At 31.3% G+C, this 23,078-nt stretch overlaps 1 protein-coding gene across 1 annotated transcript in view; it reads right to left on the bottom strand.

Moving 5' to 3' along the window:
* Tenm3 (teneurin transmembrane protein 3) overlaps positions 1 to 23,078 on the bottom strand; it is a 339,337-nt gene that overhangs the window by 315,249 nt on the left and 1,010 nt on the right. The gene's annotated exons all lie outside the window — the stretch shown is intronic.

Below are 23,078 nucleotides of genomic sequence, written 5' to 3'. Positions count from 1 at the left end.
AAAAGAGTAAAAGTAAAGATTTGGCTTTAGATAAAGGCATTCATTTCAAATACCCACTAAAAATCTCTGGGGAGTTTCAGCTATTAGAGAAGAAATCACTTAATCAAGTGTAGGTCACTTTAGAGTGAATCAACTAATACCACCAGGGACTTATTTTGGAATGGTATATGCCATTTTTAGAAAGCAAAGAAGTTACACTTAGGGCTTCCCCACAAAATCCATTTTAAGTAATTTACACAAAATAGTACCATACCATGTATTCTACTTATGCTAGAATACATTTGAATTTACCAATAAGACTGGAACACAGAGATCAAATTTTGAATAGGGCAGTACCTACACAGCTTAAATTCTCTTTTGGAATCCAATTATCATAGCCACTTGAGGGATACCAAATTATTATTTATCCAATAAAGACAGAAATGGATACATCTGAGTGATTGTTCAATAGAGACAGATATTAAAACCATCTGTGACTACAGAAAGGTAGAATGACTGATAAATTAGTCAGTGAAGATTAAATCCCCAAGTATGGGCTTGCTACTACTTGTCATTTTCACAAGTTAAATTTATGAACTGAATAAAGAAGTATGAGTGTATATGTAGAAAGATGTTAGGGTATCAAATAATGTAAGCCACTAAAGTATCAATCTTTTAGGAACTGAAAAATGCTTTCTAAAATCTCTGTAATACTATGGCATTTCAGTCTAACATTAGGATATTTAAACATATCCCCTATCATAAATGATGATTTGTTCACTAAAAATTCCACAAGTAATTCTGTTGAATATTTAAAGTTTCATAAAACCAAGAGCCAAAAAAAGAGACAAGTTTTAAATAAGTAATATACAATAAATAGCAGGCACACCCATTTCCATCCCATTAGCTGTGGTTTAAATGTTAACTCTAAATCTCATGATGAAATTTAATTGTCATTGTGATGGTATTAAGAATTGGGTCCTCTAGGACAAGGAACATTGCTCTTAGTAATGGATTAGCTTCCCTTCTTCTCTCCCTCCTTCCCTTTCCTCTTCCTCCGCCTTTTTCTTCCCTTCCCCCTCCCTCTCTCCTCTCTCCTCTCTCAATCTCTCCTGGCTATATGATGTCTTGAATCATGTTATAATGTAGCAAGGCCCTCACCAGATGTGGTCATTATATCTTCCATGCCCCAACCTTAAGAATCATGGGCCAAATAAACTTTTATTGTATATAACATTACCCAATGTGTGGAATTCTGTTATAGCAGCATGAACCCAAATAAAACACCATTTTACAAGATTCTGTTATTTACATAATTTGTGAATCAATGATATATTAATAGGATTTTTTAAATTAACCAACTTTCAAATAAAATGACAACTTATACACAAATATCTAACAGTCTTCTTCTGTTTTAATAGAAACTGAAATTATTACAGTATATTACACCAACAGAGAATCCACCACTAAAGAAATCCATCACATTCCCAAAACAGCAAAGCACTGTCTACTGTATCAACTGTCACTGTGACTAGTTGAAAGGGAACCATCAATGAAACTGCACAGTCCATCCCAAGAAACCTTTGCAGTGTTAAAGGACTTCTACAGGGGAAATCCTGAGTAATGTCTAATGTACTAACAAGAGCTGATATGTACAGATGGTAAGAGATCTGAGAGAGATGGGACAATATGTCTCATGACTCATGATACACCTGAAGACCAAGTATTATTGAATAGCAATAATTATACAAATCTTGAGGCACATATAAACTAGGCAAGTTCAATTAAAAAGAAAGTAAGGGTATAATATTAATACCAAAGTAGAATTTATAATATAAAAAGCATTAATTTGAATTAAAGAACGTGAGGATTATACTCTATAATGAAGATACAAAGCATGAACTCTATTTCTCAAATCAAAATGGTAAGAAACACAAAAATGAACAAACAAAATAATAATGGAGGACTTATACAATTAAACAAGTCTTATACAACTTTTAAAAAGTAAAAGGCTTTAAAAGGATACTGAAGACTTAAGTCAGTGATTATCAATCTGGGACAGTTCTACTTGCCTGACAATGTTTGAAAATAGGGTATTCAGAGTATCCAGGTATTCAGGTGGCCATAATGTCTGATAGTCACAATGTCCGTTTAGTGTCTAAGGATAATTTCTGGCATTTAAAATAAAGAGTCAAGGATACCAGGTATACTAAAATACAATGGAAAGTGACTCAAAAAAGGAATTATCCCAAGAACAATGTAAAATATACCTAGTTGAACTATATTCATTTATCTAAATAATTAATAAATTTAAATTTGGTTTAATAGATAAAAATGTTGATACCTACAAATAAAAATGTACTTTTAAACTATATTAATGATCATAATATACTCTTGCCCATTCATAAAAATGTATCATCTATTAGAGAAGTTGTCTTCTAGCTATGGTATCTTGTGATCTACGGAACAAGGAAAAAATTTCTAAGAGGTGTACAAGTCTAAATAACTGCAAAAAAAAAAAATTCAAATGCTGATATTGATTTGCCTGGAGTGATACCCACATAAGAAATTTTCTTTTTTTTTTATTAGTTGCTCATGACAATACAATGATCTTGACATATCATACATTTGATTCAAATGGGGTATGAATTCTCATTCTTTTCTCCATTCTAAAAAAGACCTAGCTAGAAACTTACCATACAGCCCCTCTCTAGGATAGCAAACCAAGAAGTGAAAAACAGCTAAACTGTTTCCTAATTAAACAAACATTATAAATAACACCTAATCTCATTAAGAGACAATTCCAACAGAATTTTATTTTTATGATAATTTTTATTAGAATGTTCTTGTTTTGTGAACCAAGCATGTACTGATTATAATTGCATTTAAAACTCAAAGCAGTTTTTTTGAGAACCTTGTCCTACAGGATGTTTCTCTTAGAACCTTGTCCTACAGGATATTTTTAAAATTTAAATTGTAGATTATGTTTGTTTCTGTTTTAAATTTATATACATACATATATGTACCTATATATGGTTATGCTATTTGTCATAATAAAGATTTCTGAGAATAATGGTATATTGTATTGAAATATTCTAGAAAAAGTAGAATAAAAATAAAAATTTCACAGAAAACAATAAATAATGTAAAATATTATAATGTCAGAGTTTCTTAATTTATGAATAAATAAATGATGGTGAGTATAAATTGCTAAGGCATTTATTTTATTTATTTATTCTTTTTTGTGGTACTATAAAGCCCAGGGCCTTGCTCATGCTATGCAAGCACTCTACCACTAAGCTAATTCCCAGATCATTTGTGGGTTTGGTGGGGGAGGGATTATTGGGGATTGAACCTAGGGGCTTCCTACCACTGAGTTATATTCCCAGCCCTTTGTTTTATTTTTATTTTTTGAGAAAGGGTCTTACTAAATTGCCCAGACTGCTGTCAAACTTTCAATCTTCCTGCCTAGGCCTCTCAAATAGCTGGGATTACAGGCATGTGTCACCATACCCAACACCAAAGCATTTACTTATTCATTGTTAACGGACATTGAAAAACTGATGTAACAGTTTTATTCAAAATGTCAGTATCAGTTATTCACTGAAAATAAATCATTTTACATTATTTTTACTTATAAAAAAGTATTAGGATTTGAACTTAAAAATATGAGAAGGTATTTATCAAAATTCTTCCAGTGAGTATATAAGTGAAAAGTCTCAAGATCACTGTATAACTCAATATAAGAAAAACTCAATAAAGAAGAAAAACTCAATAAATCCTTTAAAAGATAAAGTTTCTAAGCCATATTTTCTGATGTCAATGAATTAAATCTATACAATTTTAAACAGTAAAAATCAAAATGTACAGAAAACAAAGTATGTGGTCACAAAAGTACACCAAATTATGCTTTAAAAAAAGAACACCCACACATAAAGCGGGAATAAAGCTGTATACAGCAGTATATTAATAGCCATAAATATGTTCAAGAAAAGTAAGTAAAAAGGGATTCACAAATATTAGAGCAACGAAAAGATAAAATGACAAATCAAGAAAATTTAAAAATACATAATAACTTCTTACCCTACTAATCAAGAAAAATATACAAAGAACATAAATATATAAACTTTAAGATAAGTAAAACATAGTTACAGTAACATTTAATCGGAATAATAGAAAAGTACAAGATGCTAGAAAGAATGGAGAACTAGATTATAGCTTCTACTCTATAATTTACTCTGAAGGCAAAAATCCCTTGAAATTCAAGGAATTCACTCACTGGTATCTTCATTAATTAAAATGAACTACTCTTCTAACTTTTAGAGAAACTTTAGTTGGAAATAGAGATGGAGATGGAGGGAGAGTCTAGAGAAATATATTTCACTAAAATGAATTATCCTCACTATCTCTGGTTATAATGATGATTTAATGAAGGTTTAAAATACAAGTCAACCTCTGAATGCAATTTTTAAGAAAAATGGGTATAAATGATGCACTAAGATATCATGAGGAATGCTACTGAAAAGATCTATTAATCAATGATCTCTTAACTACATTATTTCATGAGATAGTTACCATAATCAATTTACTTTAAAAATGACATCTTTAGGTATGTACTTATATGCATACAAGTAAGCATTTTACATACATATATAAAAGATTATCACACAGATAGGATTTGTGGTGGCATAGTCCTAACAACAGTGGCTGGACATTGTAAACTGTTTTATACAATCTGGATGTTCTTGCACTATGACTATTATAGTTAAATTTTTATTATACTTAGGATAATTAAGCATGTTTTAGATTATTTTGTTCCCCTTGGCTGTCCAGATTTTGGTCATTTTACTGCTCATTAAAATTTCCACAAGAAAACAGTCAGAGAAACAAATGCAAATAAAATTCAGGGCAAGCATAATTTTATTCATATTGACAGACACGGTAAATTTTGTTACTGTAAGATTTCTATTCTATTAAAAAACACCAATCTTCGTTTAAATCACTTAAAATATAGTTTATTTTTACTTCTGGAAAAGATTAAACAAGGATCCCCTTCCCCTCCTCATAGCAGCAATTAAGATTTGTTTTTCCCTTTCTTTCCCTATTCTGCTATAATAGTGTCTACCTATATCCTATTGTGTGGTCTAAAGCAACAGGTGACCAGGCTAACGTCCAGATGTTTACCTAAAGGAAATCTGTTCAAAAATAGAAATAAGAACAAGTATTGTGATATGATGTCATGTTGCAGATTAAATAGTCTTTCATGAATTGCTCTATTATAAGGAAATTTTTTTTCAGTTTTAAACAAATCTTACAAATACAGAATTACGTAAATTGAGAGTCACCTTTATCCATAGTTTGCTTTAAATCACTTTTGACCAAATTTGCCACAAAGTATTTATATATTATTTTTACTAGTTATTAAATTACTCACTTATGATAATACAGACAGTTGAATGATTTTAAGGACCTAATGTGAAATATGCTCCTATAGTTTATGGAGAACTTCCATAATTTTCAATGATGATCTTACCCAAGATACATGATAGTCCCTTCTTAGTTACTTGAGATTCTTTCCAACTCTACAATTCTATTACTCATTTCTAAAAATGACCCTGTCCCAGATGGATATTTGATAATTAAAAAATTCAGATTTGTAAGAACTTTTCCAAATGCCCTGAGATATGTGGGACAAACAACAATAAAAAAATCATTAAAATCAATCCTTTATATTTTTGTTATAAAATAGGATTTCACATATACATTGCAAAAACTAGAAAGTTGGCTATTTTTATTTTTTCTAACACAAACATCATAATTTTAACAAATAGAAGAATATAAGAGAGAATACTAAGAGTTCTGGAAGCTAGTTTTTAGTTCACTTTCTACCCACGCCTACCTATGTTCATAGTCAAATTTCTTAAATTCTCCCAGTCTTGGTTTCCTCATAATCTTGATGAGTTTCCTAACTCTTAAAATTCTTTCAAACTTTAACACATAAACTATGAATTAGGTGAACTTAATATGTGGAAATATTGCTTTAATTTTGCTTTACTATTTTAAAATTATTAAACTGGGGCATACAGTAGCAGAGATTAATACTAAAAAAAGTTAAGCATACAATATAAGCTTATTTATTCTGATTTTTCTATTTCATTTATACAGAAATTTTGATGCTTATCAATTATATTCAATAATATAAATAATTTATTAAAATCTAGACATGGTGGCACATATCTATAATCCCAACAATTTAGGAGGTTTAAGCAGGGAATTTCAAGTTCAATGTCAGCCTGGGCAACATAGTGAGACCCTGTCTCAAAATTAAAAATATACAAAGGGCTGGAGATGTACCTCAGTGATATAGTATCCCTGGGTTCAATCCCTAGTACCACAAAAATAAATACAGAAATAAAATAACTTAATATTTGGGAGGTAAGCCCAAATAAACTTCTAAATTTAGTTGATGAACTTTTAGTTATATATAAGATACCCTAAAATTCTCATCATCTTTGATTTACTTATCTTTAATGTTTTTACTTATGTATTTTTTAGACACTATGTTGCACAGGCTGGTCTGGAACTCCTGGGCTCAATTTTAAACACAGATGTCTATTTAGAAATCTGATCACTGTCAAATACACTGAGTATAATAATTGTATAGGAACAAAGTAACAAAGTAACTTTTTTTGAGAGAGAGAGAATTTTTTAATATTTATTTATTTATTATTATTATTATTATTATTTTTAGTTTTTTGGCGGACACAACATCTTTGTTTGTATGTGGTGCTGAGAATCCAACCCGGGCTGCACTCAGGACAGGGGAGCACGCTACCGCTTGAGCCACATCCCCAGCTCAGTAACTTTTTGTTTTTAAAAGAACTAGGAGAAACATGTTTAATGCTTTGCATTTGTTGCCTCAGCTTCAATAAAAATACCTTTAATGTGGCAAAGGTTTTCATAAAATTAAAAAACTATTAAGAATTTAGGTTTTATAGATAAGATAATCATCCTTTCTTCCTCCACCCATTACAACCTGAGGAATTTGAGAGGTAAGTGTTTTCCTATGTCTGAATGAGAACTCTCAGTAGGTGATCCTCATCTCTGAACATTACAGACTATCTGATTGGTAGGAAACCTGATTCAGAACCTTCCATTCTCCAACTCCACTCACCCACCAAGAGGCACGGCTCACTCTAACACCAATCATAAGACTGGATCTTACAGGGTGTTTTATAGAGAAGGATTTTGACTATATTCCATATTACTATAATTCACATAGTGACTCCTCAAAGCTGAGTTATAAACTAGGTTCAGTATATGCCTGAAGCTTTTCTTTGTGACCTCCTTAGTCTACTGCCTGGCAAGTGCCCTTCCCATTTCCGATTAACCAATAGCTGCTCTCAGGAAAGGAACTAACTCCTCCGTCACATCTTGAGAATATAACACTTTAGACTTCAGTGTTTCATTTATTGTCTTGAAAGATGAGATAAAAGTCTTGAAACTGTGACCTAGATAACTATTCATTCTCCTAGAGAAATCATTTGTGTGTTTATTAAAATGTAGTTTGGGCTGTGATTGTGGCTCAATAGCACAGCACCTGCCTTACAAGTATGAGGCACTGGGTTAGATTCTCAGCACCACATAAAAATAAATAAATAAAATAAAGGTATGTGTCCATCTACAACTAAATGTGTGTGTGTGTATTTTTTTATTAAAGTTTAAAAATGTCGTTTATTTTTAAAATCTATTTCCTGTTATGTATGGATACTTTAATTTTACCACTTAAAATCAAAAGCAAAGGACAATTTTAAAAATAATTTACAAACATTTTATTGATAATTAAATGTGAACTTCTATCACTTTTTTCTTTTTTCATTAATGGCTTACAAGTTTAAAACTTAAAGGGAAATTGACAGGCAACAAACTATAATCACACAAACTTTACCATAATGAATGACAAACGTAACGACAGCATACTCTAAGATGTTCAATTTACAGTTAGGAGGTTTATAACTACACACAGAGCTAAACCTATAGTATGGCAGTCTCAATGATTTTTGTTTGTAGTGTTTCAAATTCTGAAATATAAAAGGAGCATAAAACTAAATTTTAATTTCCCCTATGATTGAATAGGAAATACTGAAGACTCTATGGCTTTCCTACTGAAATTTCCCATAATATAAGACTGAAAAAAAAAAGTCAGTTTCAACAAATTAAATGTCTTAAAAAGAATAGGAATGTGAAGGCATAGATGTTCAATTCCTATACATCAAAAACACTAAGGAATGGGAAAGCAAAATCCTGAGGATAGTTAAGAAAACCATTTTTCACCTTCTTTTATGCTACTTCTTTTCTTCTTGAGTAACTTGAAAAATATCTCCCCCAAATTCATGTACATAAAGAACCACAGAATGTGCCTTTATTTGGAAATAAGGTCTTTGCAGCTGTGATTAGTTAAGATAGGTCATAGTGGATGAGGGTGAGCTCTAAATTCAGTAATGGTGCATTTGTAAGATGAGGAAATACTAATATAAGGAAAGAAACACAGAGGCAAGAATATCACATAAAAATGAACGTAAAGACTGGAGGGATAAAACCAAAGAATGTCTGAGCCACTAGAATCTGGAAGAGGAGAGGAAAAATTCTTCCCTAGAAGCATGATCCTGCTAACATTATGATTTCAGACATCTAGCCTAGTAAATTATAAGAGAATACATGTCCATTATGCTAAGCTGCATAGCTTGTGGCAACTTGTCAAGTAGCCCCATTTATTTTAAATGCCTTAAAATAAAAGTTAATAAAGAATTTCATTTTTTTCTTGGATCCACATAGTACATTTGTTCTGTTTTGTTTTCATATATTCTTTGATGATTTACACTAAAATTTTAAATAAACTATCATTCTACCAGTCTAATACTATTGTTCAAAAATAATACTGTATTTTGGATTTAGCTTTCAGGAATAATTTAGCTTTACCTATTTTTATTAAAGTTTAATGTAGAAATGAGACCTGGATCTACATTTGGCCCCTAAGGTAAGATATAGGACAAAATATTGTCAATAAAAATTTAAAAACTTAAAACATTTAATTTTATATTAATTTTATATTTTGTAATACTAAAGTATTACAGAAACTATACCACTTTAAAAACTATTGCTTCATTTACTTTCTTGCTACACTGTATCAATTTCTTATATATTATAATAAGCATTGGTGTCAAACACATAGGCACTCAATAAATATTTATTAAACTTCACTGAATGTTTTAGCAGTTTACAATCATTATAAATAGCTGAGAAGAGTGATTTCTAATTCCCTATGATTTGGGCAATAATATTTATTTATTCCACGTATTAATTCCATTTACTGTAATAAAACCCCATAAACTAGATAGGTTATAAAGGACAGAATTTTTTTCTCTCAAGCTCAAAGAGCCAAAGGATCCCAAGTCTAGGGAGGACTAACCACCACCCCCCCTTAAGAGACAGCTGTCTTCCACTATGTCGTCAAATGGTGGAAATAAGGGGAGCGCTCTCTCTCTTTTGTAAGGACACTAAATCTATCCATAAAGTCTCCATTTTTATGACCTAAGCACATCTTCAGGTCCACAAGTACAAATAACCTCACAGTGGGGATTAGGTTTCCACAATAAAATTTGAGGGGACACATTTAGTTCATAATCTCCCAATTTTAAAAATAATTTTTTGTTGTTGTAGATGGACACAACATCTTCATGTTTATTTATTTTTACGTGGTGCTGAGGATCAAACCCAGTGCCCCACGCGTGTGAGGCAAATGCTCCACTGCTGAGTCACAACCCCAGACCCATAATCCCCCAATTTTTTAATGTTTTATATTAGTAGTTTATATAACACGACTATAAACATTTGTTTTACTATAATATTTATTTTACTAAAAATGCTAGAAAATTAGTTACTAAAAAAAATGCTAGAAATTAGCTAACAGATTTAGGTATTTTACTCAACTCAGGTTCTGAGTTACTAACAAATATACCCTTCCCTCGCCCCACTTCCCAAAAAAACTTCAACACCATTATCATAGACATTCTGTCTCTATACTATGCCAAAAGACCTTCGAAGACTAAAACATAGTTAATTCAGGAAGTAAGCACCAACAGTAAAAACACTTAGGCAAGGAATACTGATCATTTAGAAGGTGAGGAAAGTTTCTAATTCAACAAATCAAAAAGCATATCAATACTATTTATCATATTCAAAATGCCATTACGTGTTTAAAAGGTTAATAAGGTTATAAGTGAAAACAGAATTATGGTTTTCTCACAGAAGGTGTCCAAAAACATAAATGTATTTCTGACATCAACTCTTTCTCTGATAAAAGTCTTTATTCAATAATTTTATGACTTCAAAAAATACTAAATCAATATTTTATAAAACTACATGTTATTATCATATTTAGCATTAGCTAAATACTTTAGTACTTTTAATTCCTTTTGAGGTTAAGTGAATTTTTTAAAATTTTAAATCTGAAGAGTTACAGTAATATCAAGATTTTTATTTATTGATCAATGTTTCATATTTTGGAGAAACATTATCTCAAAAATATAGTATTTCTTTCAACTACGATGGAAACATTGGTAAAGAATGCTAATGCTGCACTAACAATTTCACATGTTTATAAGTGTGGCAATTTCTTATTCTGTTGAAGATTGCTTGATATTTTATTAATCTTAATAAGGGCCTCTCATATATAATGAACATTTTATAGGGATACATTCATAAGAGATATGACATGGATAAAGTATTTCACCACTGTTCTACTAAAATAAAGTAATATTTAGGCAACAGGATGCATCAAGTAATGGATTATCATTGTAAAATCCAAACAATGATAATAGGGGATCATTTCAGTTTTTGTAATGGTTTCACACAGTAATCTGTTCTAAGTGTATCCTATTTCAAGGTTCTCTCTCAGAGTCAAACAGAATAATACTTTGTATTATATCCTATGAATTTTAATTTGCAAAATGATGAACTTGAATTCATAAGATTATAGAGAGCTTGAGAAATCTTAAAATTTTGATTTTTCTATTTACTTCAACTGTTACAAAAAATAGAAAGTAAATTTTAAGAACCAATCTGACAAAAAATAATTTTAACTATATGTTTATAACTTCTTAAAGTACTTGAAATAAAAGACAAACTTGAGTTGAGCAATCAACTATTTCCTCTACTTAGGTGTTCTGGGTACAGTTCTTCTGATATAGAAGAACTGTTAAAAAATAAAAGAAGCAAAGCAGCAAAATCCCAGAAAGACATAATCTCAGATCTTGAATTTGCCATCCAAAAGGAGTGACAGAATAAATAAATCAACCCATTTATTTGTATGTGAATGTGATCTATTAAAAGTTCAGAAGGTGGTGTCAGAAGTACTAAGATAAGAGATATTTAACAATCACGTGCTAGAAGAAATGAGAATTTAGGTGAAGAGTTGGCAGGGAGGAAAAGAAAAAGCTATGGGAACAGAAATTGCCTGTATGGAAGTTTAGCAAGTAATAGAACACCAAACTGCAAGTCAGATACAATTTTTAATTTGGGGTCTGTCATTATTTTAGCTGTGTAAAACTCTAAAATATCACCTGATGTTCTGGGGTCTTGGTTTACTTACACATCCAGTCAACCAAAATTCACTAAGCATCAATCACATACCAGGCACCTTCTAGGCTCTGAAGAAATCACAGTGGCTAGAAGTCCCTGCTATTGTGAAGCTTACATTGATAAACTATAAAATATAAGAAATTTAAGAGGAAGTCATAAATTGAAAATAATAATAGAAAAAGCATATTTTTGGTTTCCCCACTTCTACTAGCTCCTTTTTAACAACATTCCACCATTGATCTTCTCCCAAACACATGGTATCATGCCAAATTTCCAGTGGATCCCCAAATGCATACCTAAACAGATTTATCTGAGATTCAAGTCCCCTATATCCTGGTTTCCACCAACTTTTCTAGCTTTATCTTCCAAAATTCCCTTTTGTGAACTTCCTGTTCAAAGTAGGTTATTTGATATTTTCTCAAATATACTTTACATATTGCAACTTTTAAAACTTGCCTATGTGCCCTTCTCTGCCTGAAATGCTTTCTTTCTGTCACTTTTCCATAAGAAATATTTCCTTCATATGACCCTATGATTTTCTGAGCAGGAGATAGAAAAATTAAGGTGATGCTGAAACCAGATAACCTGACTGAAATCAAGACCTTATGAAATATGATTGTTGATTACACATATGAAAATAAGTAGGTCCAAAAATATGGTTTGTAAAAATCAGAAGACTTTGACTACTGATTGAGTATATATACAAATGGAAAGAAATTAGTTAAATGTGCTCAAAATTATATGATTATGAATAGAATTATAAATAAATATCTTACCAGATGACACATAGTAGGTTTTCAATAGATGCTGAGTTAATTCTTTTAATTTTATGAGTTGATTTTAAGAAACTAATAAATTCCTAAAATAAGTTAAGGATGTTTAAATATTTATATATTGACTTCTAATTTTATAGAAAGAGAAAAAATTGCTATACTAAACATGAGTAACTAAAATGACTTAAACTTCATGATTACCAGATTTAAATATGTTATTTAGAAATCAGATTTGACACTAACAACTTCAAGGAAATACATGGAATAATATATATATTTTTAAACTGAGATTTAACCCAAGGGTTCTTTACCACTGAGCTATATCCCCTGCCTTTTTTTTTTTTTTGGTACCAGGGATTGAACCCAGGGAAACTTTTTTTTTTTTTTAGTTCTTTGATAAGTATATGGGAGGTGGCATGGGATAAGGGGTAGAACTTTGGAGGAGGAGGGGGAAGGAGGCAAAGGGATAGGAAAGACAGTAGATTGATATGGATATCATTCCCTAGCCTTTTTGTTTTTTATTTTGAGACAGGGTGTCAAGTTGCTTAGGGCCTTGCTCCTTTGCTGAGGCTCACCTTGAATGTGTGATCCTCCTGTCTCAATCTCCCAAGCCAAGCCATGCCCAGCCTGTTCTTAAATTTAAAAGAAGCAGGTGTTGTGTAATAAATAGCATGAACAATATCATAAATAACTGTTAAATTATATATCTTCCTTTATGTAAATGAAATGTCACAAAGATAATATCCATAGCACTCCTATCTATCCTTTTTTTCTTTTTTATCCCTTCATAGGCAACCACTAACATGCAATTGAACTATGACCTTCCTATAAATAGAACTCTAGTACTTTTGCCCATAAAAAAAGTACATGTATTTTCATGCATGTTGTATATAGGCTCTGGAACACTGGCATTTCATCAGATTATGGTTGACTAAATCAAAAGGGTAAGTGTGACAGCAGAATCCTCCTAAACAAAACAGTCTAATATAAAACAATATTATTAATGATAAACTCAAGAAATGAAGAAACAATTTAATATACTGTTTCAAGTTTATATTGTTCAATTTTAAGGTGTTCTCTCTTAGGAATATGGTGATAACCTGTCACTTCATCAAAATTCAGAACTGGTGATCTCTGTTTCAAAGTGTTTCCACTTTCACACTACAGAAATTAATAAAATCTTCAAGTGGTCTCCTTCCAATGCAATACCTAATTAGAGTTTAAGTATGCCCAAGGCATCTAGAAGTACACATCTTGTTATTACTAAATGAGATATTCCTGAAAACAGGGGCTGGGGAAGAATTTTACAATATACACAGGTTTATATTTTTTAAACTGAAAAGATACTATCAATTTTCTGCTTCCATAAATACACTTTTAAAATGTTGACTATTTAATTGTACTCATAGTTTACAATTCTAATGCCTAGCTGTTGATAGCTGTTGAGAATCTGTCATCAGTATTGATTTCTAATATTAATTAGAAAGTATTTTAATAAATCAGAAGTTTATACTGGTATCTGAGTATGAAAGCAAATACTTTTTTTTTTTTTAATTTATGGAAGCCCTTGCACATTGGCTTTCCTGTTTCTAACTGGAAGCATACAAGTGAAGACTGAACTTTGCTTTTTGTATGAAATATAATATGCAAGAAATTTAAATATATTTTATTTATTTGGTACCAGGGTTCGAGCCACATCCCCAGCCCCCAACCCTTTTTTAAATTTTGCAACAGGGTCTTTTTTTAAGTTAAGGTCTTAGGGCTTCACTAATAAGGTGCTGAGGTTGAACTTATGATCCTCCTGCCTCAGCCTTCTATGTTGCTGGAATCACAGACATATGCCAACGCACTCAGCTTAAATATACTTTAAAGAAATCAAGCATATTGTCATATGTTCACAGATCTTACCAGTTTAAATAAAGCTAAGAGTCTTGTTTAAAATCAATAATTATACTTTAATAACAACTATGAAATTCTGAATTTCTAAACTTCATTATTCTGCCCATTAGGAACATACTTGTGGTTCAGTCCTTAATTGTGACATGAAAAAGGACCACAATGTATTGTCACCAAACTCTTAAAATACTGAAATTCATCCATATGATTATTATTGTCTTCAATGTGGTCAGCTCAGAGTTATCATTTTTTTAAAAGATATAGTCATTTCTCCAAAAAACACTGAAATTTCTCTTTCAAAAAGGCCTCACAGACTTTAAGCATTATTTTTTTTCTGAATATAATTAATGTGGTAAATACTCTCTTGAGAATTGATCTAATTTTTTGAAATAGCCAAATGTTGGTTAGTCAAGCCTGTGAGGAAGGTAAGTAATGAGGCATGCCTATATAATAAGAACTATTTTTATTTGTGACTTTCAAAAAACTCTATTTCAAAAGAGTAGTTTCCAAAACATTCTGGTTAATGGTACTATAATGACATTGGGAATAATAATAATCTATTCCTAATGAGGACAATCTCCTTCATTTTCAGACTCTCAATTAAAACCAAAGACACCATGTAGCAAGCACAGGAAGTCCACAGCATATTAACCATTTTCCTGCATGGTGGTAAGATTACTCCTTAACTAAGATTTCTGTGCAGGGAATGCTCTTTCTTCCTATTCCTTAGGCAAGCTGAATCAACAAAAAGCCAGCGAGGAAAAAAAAAAAAAAAAAAAAACATTTTTCCTACAAGGATACCTTAACCAAAAATGCAAAATATACACAGAAAAAGCAGGACTCACAGATAAAAATAAGTTAAATAGCACAAAAGGTAAACAGACATTATATGTTTTACTTGTTAATGCAAAGTTTTTAATATAATTTGCAATGGGATTTTTTTTCCCCAAGAATTCTGAATCATTTGAAGAAACTCTATAAAACTTTTACAAGAAATCTCATTGTTTGAATTCACTGATCTGGTTTATTTCTTTCCTATTCCAGGTACAATCCGGAAAAGTTAAGCAACTTTTCCAAGGTTACACCATCAAATAATGGTACTAATTTGACTTCCTATGTAGAAGATCTTAGCAAAGCAAAATTGTGAAAAATAAGATCATCAATAGATTAGCCTTGGGCACAAAGGAGTAAATACAAACATAATTTATCATTTTGCTAGGTTCAATAAATACCATTTTGATGAGTTAATAGCCTTTGAAAGTAAAAACATTAGCCATCAGTTAAATAAACAAGCCATTAAATGGGAAACAGAAGTGTCAATAAATGCATAATTTACTAATTTTCTAATCAATGATGCTAATCATTGCTGGATATTAATCAAGAAGCGGACATTAGCCATACCACAGATGATCATAATGATCATGCCTCACTAAAGGAAAATCTAAAGATTACAAATAAAAAGATTAAAAACAAAAACACAAAACACATATTCCCTTATAAGTACTTCTTGACAAATTAAATGATTTGCCTTAATCAAATATGGAAATCTTTCTAACATTCAGTATGAAAGGCTGTGTACTGGTGCCAAATATCTATGTAAAGCCGACTGAAATCAAAACAAATCCTAATTTGACAACTACACTGTATGCTAAATTCAGTAATGAAGGACATAAATTTGGAACTTCAGTTCCTAAACTCATTTTGTAATTTAGTAGTTCAATAACCTTATGCAAATTATTTAATCTATTTAAGCCTCAATTTTCTCATCAATAAATTGAGGAATAATATTTACTTCATAAATAGCCTGGTACATACTAGGTGTTATAGGTATCCTGGGGCCCATTACTTCTTAGCAGAATGATATGTTGCTTTCCAGCCACTCCCAAGGGAGAAAGGAACAGACTTAGGTATGTTCTCATCTGGGTTGACACCCTGGCTTTATCTCTAGCAACTTATTCAACTTTTCTGTGCCTCCATTTCCCTACCTTTAAAATGGGGATTATAAAAGTATTAAACTCCATGAGTTGTTCTGTAAATGAAATAGTATCTATATAAAGGGTTTAGCACAGAAAAGAGCTTTTACTAAATACTCAATACATGTTAACTATTGTTAGGCCTTGGTTTCTCCACATATAAAATATGCAGTATGCAGTACAAATATAACATTCAGTATGGTGTGTGTATGTGTGTTTCTGTTACAAGTAACTTTATTACTATGTTTAAGTTTCAAGTTAACTATGATAATGCAACTTTAGCATATTTTTATTCGAATTTAGTGTTATGATGCATTGAACTTTATAAAAAAAGTCTTTAATTGTGGAAATTAACATTCTGCTTCACTGGAACATCTAACATATAATTGGTATTCAACTATCTAAAATTCTCACCTGACCAAAAATGCAAGAAAATGGATATTAGGCCAAAAAATGTTTCCAAGAAGCCAAAACTAATAAGGTTCACTCTGAGTAGAATCTTTAACTCAAAACTTATTTATGCCTATTTTATGAATAAATGACAACAAAAAATAATCTTGGTTGTTTGATGATAGAGTAATAAGAAGTACAACATGACAGTAAACAATGAGGGAAGAAAATAAAAAACCCATCCTAAAAATTAAACCTGTGGAGCTGGACATGGTGGTGAACACCTGTAATCCCAGCAGCTTGGCGGCTAAGGCAGGAGGATCACAAGTTAAAAGCCAGCCACAGCAATTTAGTGAGACCCTGTCTCTCAATAGAATATTAAAAAGAACTGGAGATGTAAGTCTGTGGTTAAGTGTCCCTGGGTTCAATCCCTGGTACAAATATATATATATATATATTCTCCTGTACTTGGAAGTGCTCACGTAATTAAAGCACTTAATAAGAGAGAGTGTGATATTTAGGAGGTTTGGAATCACACTATATAGCCTACATATCATATCTCTGTTAACCTGCATGAGTAATAATTTCCCCATCAATAAAATGGGAAAATTCCTTCTTAAAGAGATGTGTGACAAAACAAAAATTTATAAGACATTTAGCATAGTAAGGGCTCAAAAGTGTGAGATAATAACTATAGTATGCATTGCCCATATGGGGTCACCTATCTCTCAAGGGCTCCTGAATAAACTATCATATTTTAACAGAACAATAAAATAACTGATGTTTGTAATGATATTCAGTGATGAAGAAATTAAACTATATTTAATATATTCATTCAATAAGCATTCAACAAATATTTATTGACTATTATTTTCTCAGTACTGGGCTTAGTTCTGGTACATAAGAAAGTGATTAAGACACAGTGGTGACCTGAAAGAACTTGTCCCCTCATAGGGGAGAAAGAAATGTAAACAAATGATTACAGTATACTGTGCTAAGTGCTATAACAGAAGTATGTATTGGGTGCAATGGAAGTATAGAAGAAGGAGAAGCCAGCTTTGCCCTCAGGCAGTCAGAAAGGGATTCAGAGAAGAAATACCATGGAAGTAGATTCTTGAAAGATTTGTGAGACTGTAAGAAGAGGCTAACTTAACACAGACAAGCAAAAGTGTTGAAGCACAGGTGAAAAGGTACGCAGAAAAGAGCAATGGAGTTTTGAGTCTAAGATCATGAAGGGTCTGATAAAACACCAATCAAGATGACAAAGGTAATGACAGCGTGGAGGCTGGATTAAAGAGACAGAAGGCAGGGCAACCAGGGTGGAAAACTAATGAAGCCGACTCAAAGTAAGAGATGAAAAGAGACTGAATGGTGGGTAGAGTGGGAGATGGGAGGATTTACAGCTCATTTTAAACATACGACAATCCAATATGTTTGTTTTTTAAATACAAAATTAAAAGAATAAATCCTTTGCCATCAAAACGTGGCTCTCCTGAAGGAACTATTTTTGGTGATTCTGAGTTCCTGAGATTTTAGTGTTACATAATTCATAGCATGATGCTAAGGAGATAGCTCCATCTCCAATAAAGCTTGAAATAACATTTTAGGTATTTTGTTAATGGGCCAACTTTTTCTTTCTTATGATAAGATTTGTATTTAGCTCTGATTGATTGTAACATAAAAGAATGCAGTAAAAAGTAAAGCATAAGCTAAATTCTAATCAGTAATGTTTGACAGCTTTGTCTAGGAAAACAAAAATCTTGTATGCAGCACTTAATTGCTTTAACTGGAGTTTCCAAAAAGGTTAGATCTTGTACTGCATTTAATAAAACTCTTCCTCTTATTGAACAATACTTGTTCAAATATTTAAGCAAGAATTTCATTTTATTAGAGTTGGTATAAAATACATCACAAGGAAAATATTGGCCATAAAGTTGAGAAATATAAACTATAAATCTTAAGGCTTTGTTTTAACTTCTTAAGGGAAGTGATGACTAGAACAGCAGCAAGAGAACTACTAAAACTTGAATAACCTTCATGTAAACATACTTAGGCACTTGTTAAAACAAACATTATTCCTACTGCTAAAATTGAAGTTGGCAAGTCTTTCCTCTTAACAGCATAAAAAACAATTTGAAAAGTAGTAGAATAGCAGCTTCTTTGCAAAGAGACTAATAGTCATCATTAAAAGACCCTTAAAAGCAAATACAGAATGGTCAGCCAGCATCATCACCTTAATTTTTAATGAAAGGATATTTCCATATATATAGGGAATATATATATATATTTCCATACATATGGAAAATATATATATATATATATATATACATATATATATATATATATATATATATATATATATATATATCATCATCATAAGAAATGAAGTTCTGAAGGAAAATCTACTATCATTAAAAAGAAATTAATTTTAGTTTTTACCTTTACTATGATGATATATAATGAGAGAAAATAATATATAAAAACAAAAAGAAGGAAATATGATAAAGCAATATGTAAAAATCTGTCAGTGATAAAACAAGCAGGGGTGGCTGTCATAAAAATGGCCAAATGGCTTTTTCCACCTCCATCAAGGTCACTTTACTGATGATGGACTCAATAAGATGATAATGCATTTAACCACTTTCCTTGCATCTGACTTCGACCTCACAAATCCAAATGGCCTTGTTTAACTACCCTGGCCTTTCAGCATTTCCCTGAACAAAGATAATTAAGGAGATGTACTGCCCCCTACTATCACAGAAATTGAAAGACAAATAAACTTTTAAGAGCACAGCCAGGTGTCTGCTCCACTAATGCACAACTTTTAAGCAGGAGGTAAAATGAAATAATGGTTAAATAATTATAAAAGGTTAACAATGTTAAATTTGTTGTATAAGGTAATTTTGTTTTATTTAAAAGAAATGGCATAAAATGTATTCTGCACTACATTTTACAGGTCTCTAGACAGCAGATCCTCTCTTTCCCTGCTGGAAACAGTTTAAGATGAAGGCAAAAGAATGTTATGCACAAACTAATGTTAAAAAAAATTATTAAAACTTCTAACATCATCTTAAATTTTCAAAAAGTTTGTTAGTATACATAACTAGAAAAAACCTGAAGTATTTCCTGTTCTATATCAGTCATTCTGGTATTCTTTATAATATGTTCTGCCTTTTAACTACACAAAACAAGATGTTCAGGTCAAACATTGTCTAACTTCAAAGAAAGAGAATAAGAACACTTAAGAGAGAAACTCTTTTTCTTTTAAATACTATAGCATGCAATTTCCCAAATATATCTATTATTGAAGTGCAATTTGACCTTAAATATTTGAGTGTACTTTTCAATTATTATTCTTCTCTTGTGAAATTAATTTACAACCACTAACATTTATGGCATAAACTGTTTCTGATATACCAAAGAGGTAGCTGTTCTCAAACTGACATACTAAAACTTAAGAGTATTTCAAAACTTAAACAGGGAATTTGTAATTGAACAAGAGCAAGATTTGTAACCAAAACCAACAATATGAAAATCAATTTTTAAACAACTGGCTTCTTAAATATTGAAGCACATACCATTTCAAACACATATAATATCTACTCTCCTACTCCCTGTTATGGTTATTCTGTAGTTGAAAAAACAAACTTTGACCTGTCAAAAACAAACTACACATTCCAAGTACCTAAAATGAAACCTCAATTCAGAATAAAAGGCCGAAGACTTAAATGTATATTGTAATAACTTTTTGTTCTAGAAAAAATTCCAATAAGTTGTACAAATTCCATTTATTTTATATTACCTCTTGCTAGAGAAATCTGTAATGCCAAACAACCTGATAAATCTAAATGTAACGAATTTCTAATGTAAACTATCTCTTTTAGAAGAAAGAATAAGTGTTATTTTGGCTTTAAAATATTCAGTGTTCCAGGATATGGAATCATTTCACATAAGATTATAGCCAAAGCAGCACTTACGATTAATAACGTAAAATCTATATTTATATGCTTCAGACTTGTCCAGATCAATGTGATACAGCAAAAGTCTTGCCAATAATCCTAATCTAAACCTTTGGGAATCCTCTTGCTCTACTCCCTTATTCCTCTAACAGTCCCTTATCCTTCCATTCCTTTCTTTCTACCAGGAACTTCACAACTTGTTTTTGTGACTGTTTTCCTGTTAGCCAAGAACCAGGTCACTGGGAGACACAACTCATTAAACGCTCTATTAGTGGCTTAGGATTTGTTGTTGTTGGTTGTTTGTTTAATTTTTTTTTTTTTTTAGTTGTTGATGGACCTTTATTTTATTCATTTATTTATATGTGGTGCTGAGAATCAAACCCAGTGCCTCACATATGCTAAGCAAGTGCTCTACCACTGAGCCACAACCCCAGCCCTGGCTAGGTTTTTAACTATAACTATTTAAAAGTTCTGTACCTAGAAGGTACAATTCACTGTTGAGGTTAAAAAAAAAAAAAAAAAAAAAAAAAAAACACTGTCCCAAAATTTTTTATTTACTTTCTTACTTCAACATATCTATCTCCTTCATGGTACCATTTTCACAACATCAAATATCCATAAAGAAAAATATTCAATTTCTCAAGTGTTAGGTAGGAAGGTACTCATATCTACACTCAGAATATTACGTTCATGCTTTAACCTGTATATGCATGTATTCATGTCTACATATATATTTTCAGAGTAAGACATCTATAGGAAAGCGGCAATATACCCTAATAGTGTAAAATTTAATTTTTTTAAACGAGGAAAGTTAATAAAAAAATAACATTTACATAAAAATTGTAAACAAATATATTGCCCTGTTCTTAGCATTTACATCTGGATTACTAGAAAGGTAGTTTGTTAAAAAATCTCCACTCACAATTGTTTAGTTAAAGTAAAACCCAGGAAACAAAATAAATTATAAACATAAAGAACTGATGTTCCAAAGCCCAATCTCTTAATTGCTGATCAGAGCTGAAAATAGATCCTTTTTCTCCACTAATTGAATGAGTCTTGTTAAACCTTTTGAAATGCACTTTAGAAAATGCAAGAATACAGCTTAGAACAGGTTCTTTAATTTGGGTCATTTTCTGTTACTTGCAGTGGTGACGGGTGCTTAGCAACGCTGTTCTGGTGGCCCTTTTAAGGAAATGAATACCTGGAATACAGCATTTTAATCTATTTTATGGCATTAATTATCAAGATCACTGTATTTAGACAGTGCCTCCTTTGCCACTTGCCTACATCATGAAAGACAGGAGTCCCATGATAAATTGAATATATTATTTCAGATGACAGAAGATTCTGTGCACCCTGTTTGCAAGTAAAAAAAAAAAAATCTAAGGATATAAGAACTAACAGTAAATAGAAGCCACAAAAAGGGTTAGTTTAAATGTTGAGACAAGGATATTACAGTGAAAATCTGTGTTCAGACATCTGTAAAGGAGACCACACTAAGTCACTTTTCTTTTTCTAAATCTTTGAAAACTAAATTCTATTATACCACACACTAGGCCACTGATATCTAAGAATCATGATGCAACACTGCCAAAACTGAGTAAGATTTTATTTGGTAAAAATTTGATGAATATTTTAAGTGTTGATACCTTATAAGAAAACTGTATATGAGAAATAATAACAATACTTAAATATCCTTTTAAATGTAATGAAGTTTTCACTTCTCATCTATTATAATGTGCTCAAATGATTATCAGGAAGACTAGGAGACAAGGTAAAATACAGAGCTATCAAGTGGTTTCTAAGAAATCCAACTGCTTTGTTATTATGCTCTGTTCAGGTTTTATTAATAATCAATATAACAGGTTAAGAAACTAATAATTTAAAACATTCAGAATATTCCTATTTTTTCTAAGCTCAATATTTATCGTTAAAAGTACAACTCTTTAAACTTTTTCCTAATAATCACAGTTTATTTTCATGTCCCGAAGAAGGAAGGTGAAGCTCTTACACATCTCCATTCTTCCCTATCTTTGCAGCTAATAAGAGATCAAGTGACTCCCTCTTTGTCTAAAATGTATCCTAATTTCAGTCTTTAACAGCCAATTTTTTAAAGCTTTTAATAGTCAACCCCCAAAGATGAGACAGGAACCAGATTAACAACCTGCAATCATATTTTTTTAAGTTTAAGTCGATCAATTAATGTATAATCAGCATCTCCTTAAAGTAAACGTACTTGATGCCAGACTTCAAATTTCTCATCAGATTGTGTAAATCACAGAATAAAATGGAAAATACCAAAATTTTTCAGGTTTTTAGTCTCTGAAAACACATGGACTCCGCTTGGGGTTTTGGTGGTTTGAACGTTACAGATGCATTGTAATGCCTGGGAATCTGCTGAAAAAACAAAATGTGGGGCACAGACAGTATATGCTGCACTAAAATATTCTACTTAGAGGGAGGCTGAG

This window comes from Callospermophilus lateralis, chromosome 4 (assembly GCF_048772815.1).
Source record: "Callospermophilus lateralis isolate mCalLat2 chromosome 4, mCalLat2.hap1, whole genome shotgun sequence".
Taxonomy (NCBI): domain Eukaryota; kingdom Metazoa; phylum Chordata; class Mammalia; order Rodentia; family Sciuridae; genus Callospermophilus; species Callospermophilus lateralis.
The sequence above is the reverse complement of the archived record's forward strand: the minus strand, read 5'-3'. Positions and strand labels throughout refer to the sequence as shown.